This window comes from Acipenser ruthenus, chromosome 13, assembly GCF_902713425.1.
Source record: "Acipenser ruthenus chromosome 13, fAciRut3.2 maternal haplotype, whole genome shotgun sequence".
Lineage (NCBI taxonomy): Eukaryota > Metazoa > Chordata > Actinopteri > Acipenseriformes > Acipenseridae > Acipenser > Acipenser ruthenus.
This window is the reverse complement of record NC_081201.1, coordinates 14,846,362-14,851,361: the sequence shown is the minus strand read 5'-3', so window position 1 is coordinate 14,851,361 and position 5,000 is coordinate 14,846,362.

Sequence of the window (5,000 nt, the reverse complement as noted above, 5' to 3'; positions counted from 1 at the left end):
CATACAGACATACATTTTGTTTTAAAAGCATTTAAAATACATTTAAAAACACCAAGACAATTGTGCTTTGTACATGGTTAAAACAGACACAGATTAAAATCAACATGAAAAAAAACCTGTGCTGTTTTAAAAGTGACTGGAAAAAAAGAACCATCTATAAAAAACCAGTGCTTGTGAGGGCCGGGGAGTGCTCTCTAAAAGTTCAAAAGTGAACATAAAACTATATTACTAAAACAGGGACAGGGGAAAAGGGACAGTGTGTGGAACAGTGAGTTAAAATTCTAAAATTTTAAAACACTTAAAATGTAACTTTTAATAGTTTACATTAAAAATCTTAAAGATACATAAAACAAAACAAAACAAAATCAAATAAAACATTCAACATAAATCAAATAAAAGTCCATAAAACTGAAACAAAAGGACTACATAAAACCAGGGCACCGTTCAAAAACGGTCATGCCAGCTAAAAAGGGCGGAATGCTGGCATGACAAAATAAATAAAAGGCTTAGCGGTGCCCCGTAGTCCCGCTCCTAGGAGCTAGCGGTTCCAGTTTTTTCCTTTATTCCATCTTCACGTCCTGAAGTCCGGCGATCCTCCACTCCGCGCAGGCCTTGTCCTTCCCGAGGGTCCGGATGTCCAGAATTACAAAGTCCTTGATAAGAGTTTGTGCCCTTCTGGTCGTGGTGATAGTGTCTAGCTCCTGCTTGTGATAGGCACAGACGTTACGGCCTTCCCACAGGATCTGCTTGACAACATTGATGACACGCCAAACGCACTTAGCTGTGCTGGTATCGATTCCTCCCGCAGGCCCATAGAGCACAGTCTCAGCGGTCATCTTGGCCGTGTCAGCAAACCTGTTTAGGAAGACAGAGACAGAGAGCCAGACACTGCCAGCCACATCACACTCCCAGAAGATATGGGCTGGTGTTTCTCTCTTGCGGCACTTTGCATAGGGGCATGTTTCTACTTGGGCTAGTCCCCTCCTGAACATGAACGCTCGAGTGGGGAGTGCACTGTGGACGGTGTTCCATGCTATATCCTTCTGGACATTACTGAGGCAGCTGTGAGACACATTCTCCCAGATTTTTTGGCTTTGGGTGAGGGAGAAAGTAGCTACTTTTTCAATTTCCTGGGAACCGGCAAGATATTTAGTTACAGCCTTGTATTCCCAGGAGGCCAATTTTGCTTTATCTAAGCCCAATTTATATATAGTGTCCCTTAAGGTTCTATAATACAATGGGGGGTCCCAGGAGTACGGCACGGTGTTATCAATAGTGCAGAGGCCCAAGGCCCTGAGACAGGTGGCAAAATAGAAACGATTCATGTAACATACCTTCCTGTCCAGGGCCTGGATGTTCTTGATAGTTTGCGTGAGCCCCTGCACTCGGGTGAGCTGCACAACGTCCGGGACCCCCTTACCTCCCTTCTTGTCGGCTTTACTCAGGGTGGCTCGCTTTACCCTCTCCATCTTGCTGCCCCAGATAAAGCGGTGGATAATGCGGTCCACCACTTTTTTGGTGGTCCTGTCTGGGGGAAAGATTTTTCCTACATAAGAGAGGATGGGGAACAGTATAGACTTGGTTATTAATACTCTACCCGTCATTGTTAAGGATCTTGTGCTCCATCCGCCAATCTTTTTACGGACCTGGTTAATGGCCGCCGTCCAGCTCTGGGCCCCCGAGCTATTGTTCTCGAAAATGAGGCCCAGAATCTTGATTTTGTCCTTTTTGACAGGGTACATGTCCGACAGTTCCCTATCTACCTGCCAATTTTTAGACACGTAGACTTCGCTCTTGGACTTATTAATCACTGCCCCGGTCGCCGTGCAGTACTTCTCAAGGATATTACTAATCCGAGGTACCGACGATGTGTTGGTGCAAATGAGTGACACATCGTCCATATATGCTGTTGTTTTGACCTGGACCCCGTTGGATCCAGGCAGCTGGAAACCAGTTATATTGGTATCCCTACGAATTGCCTGCAGGAGGGGTTCAATGCACACGACATATAGCAGTGGGGATAGTGGGCAACCCTGTCTGACCCCTGACTGGATAGATATTTTACCAGTCAGGTGCCTGTTCACCAAGACTCGGGTACTAATGTTTGTATATATGGTTTTAACCCACTCCCTAAGTCCAGGAGCGAATTTCATCTGGTCCATCACTTTGTACATATATTCATGGCTTACCCTATCGAACGCCTTCTCCTGGTCAAGGTTGAACAGGCAGAGGGGATGGTTCCGTTCTCTAGAATAAGCCAGAATGTCCCTTGTTAACATTAAAATATCGGTGATGGACCTCCCTGGGACGCCACAAGCCTGGTCGGGGCCAATGACCAAAGGGAGGTGTACTTGTAGCCGGAGCATCAGAGCTTTGGCTAGTATCTTGTAATCCACGCAAAGGAGGCTGATTGGGCGCCAATTCCGTAGATCTTTAACTTCCCCTTTCTTATGAAGGAGAGTAATTACACTCTCCCGCATAGAAGGGCCCAACCGCTTCTCCCTGTAGACCGCTCTGTAGACCTCCGCTAAATGGACTTTTAGCGTGTCCCAAAAAAGATGGTAATACTCACCCGGGATGCCATCTGGACCTGGCGTCTTACCGGTGTTCATGGTCTTAACCGCCTGGGTGAGCTCCTCCAGCGTGAGTTCTGGGTCCTTCTCCTCCTCCTCCTTGTCCCGCACTGAGTCAGGCTCCAACTGGCTCAGGAACCACTCTATCAGGGTGTCATCTGTAGCTTTGATGTTATACAGGTCCCTATAGAAGTTCTCTACCACTTTTTTCACTCCCTCACTATCCTCTACTATCCTCCCCCTGCTGTCGAGCATGGAGGACATCAAGTGCCGCTTCTCCCTCGTTTTCTGGAAGAAGAAGCGAGTACACTTTTCGTCTTCCTCCATTTTTTGCACTTTTGCATTGTGCATGACCTTTCGTTGTTCCTCCCTACAAAGCACTGAAAGATCTAGCTTGGTCTGGGCTATCTCGTCGCTTACAGGGAACCCCCGAAGCTGAAGCAGGCTCAGACGCTGGAGGGCAGCATTCAGGTATTTATATTTGGCCCTCCTTTCTTTTGCTTTCCTCTTGCCTGCTGCTATGAAATAACCCTTAGTTCTCATTTTGACCATCTCCCACCACTCTATAGGGGAGTTGAATAGGTCACGCAAAGTGGTCCACTCAACAAGCCTGCTCTTATAGGCTGCAGCTATGGAGGGGTCATCGAGTAAGGAAGTGTTTAATTTCCAAACCCCTGACCCCATCTGGGAGGTCTGAGGGACCTGCAATGTTACCTGCAGGAGCCTATGGTCAGAGAAGAAGACGGCCTGGGTGTCTACTGCCGTCTTCGTAAGGGAGCTGGTATGCAGGACGAGATCTATACGGGAGAAGGAGGTCCCAGATGAGCTCACCCAGGTAAAGGGAGGCACCAGGTCCTTACCTGCATCACACAGGGAGAAATCAAATATTACGGAGGACAAAACTCTACTAGAGCGGTCGTTGCGTGGCCTGCTCCGGTCTACGTCCCTCAGAGCACAATTGAAGTCACCTGACACGATGACGGGTACGTTCCCCAGCAGGAGTGGACGCAGCTGTGGAAAAAATTGAACTCTTTCGTTTTGGTTAGTGGGTGCGTAGACATTGACCAGTCTGAGGGGAGTGTTGTTGTATGTCACATCCACGCTCAGAATTCTACCAGGTTCTACCTCCCTGCTGCTGCGGGAGGTAATAAATGGGTTTTTAAACAGGATACCTACTCCGTCGGCTCTGGCTATGTTGGAGCCCGACCAGAAGGAGTCCCCCAGGGTCCAACTCTCCTTCAGGTCCCTATAATCAGGGCTCGACGAAATACCACACTCCTGCAGAAAGATGAGATCTGCTTTCAAGTTAGCTAGATAGTTTAGTACATCAAATCTTTTTTGTGTCTCCCTGATGCTCCTGACATTAACAGACACACATATCAGGGCCATCAGGGTAGCTAACAGGAAAAGGAGTCGCTGCGTCCACCCCATAGCGACTATGATTGGGAGGTCGGGACACTCTTCCTACTCTTAGCTCTACGCTTGCTTCGAGGGGGCTTGGGCTTATTTGCAACTCCCATCACCCCTGAGAAGGTACTCACTGCTGCCTCGTCCAAGAAGGCACCGTCTTTATATGCACAGTACGTGGAGTTGTTGGGGCTATTCAACTCCCCACAAGGTAAGTCTGGTGGAACTTGCTCAGGGCCCCTCGGAACGTGTGGGTCAGCTTTGTCCTGGGGGGGGGTTATGACAGACAGCATTCTTTGGCTGTTACCGTCTGTTGAGTTGGAGCTGTTAGCAGACTTCTGGCTTACCGCGTCCAGGGGTATTCCCATGTCCTCCAGTGCTGTATCTAGGAGGACCTCTAGGGGGCCCCTGGTTTTGCCCATACAAGGGAGGGGGTCAAGGATGCTTTGAAGGGAGGCCCTTCGCTTGAAGAGGGTCATTGCTACCGAGGTACTGCTGGTCAGGGAAGGTGTTGACCCCGACCTCTCCCTCGGTGCATTAGTGAACACCTCTTCTGCGAGGTGTGCTAGGGTTTGTGCCAACGACTGGGAAGGCTGGCTGGGGATGCCCTGGCTGGCTGCTACCTGCCCACTAGGCGGCAGTGTAGCCGTCCCACTCGCCTCCGTCTCTGCCTGCGAGGGCAAGACTGGGGACTTTATGTGGACATTAGCTGGTTTTGGATCTATGGGGGCCACCTGCAACTTGCTGTCTTTGATCCTGATCTTCTTTCTTTTCCCCCCCTCGTCTCTACCCTTTCTTTTCCCCACCCTCTGCTGGTTCTTCACTCCCTTCCCCTCCTTCTCACTCTCACTTTCACTGTCGCTTTCGCTTTCCTCCCCCACGGACTCAATCCTTATGGCGTCATAACGAGAGCCGAGGGGGAGTGCTGGCGCTGAGAGGGCCCTACTCAGGGGGGGGCCGCTGCTGGGTCCGGGCTCCCTCCCTGCCTCGTGTTCTGCATCAGAGGAGCTACTGGAGGAG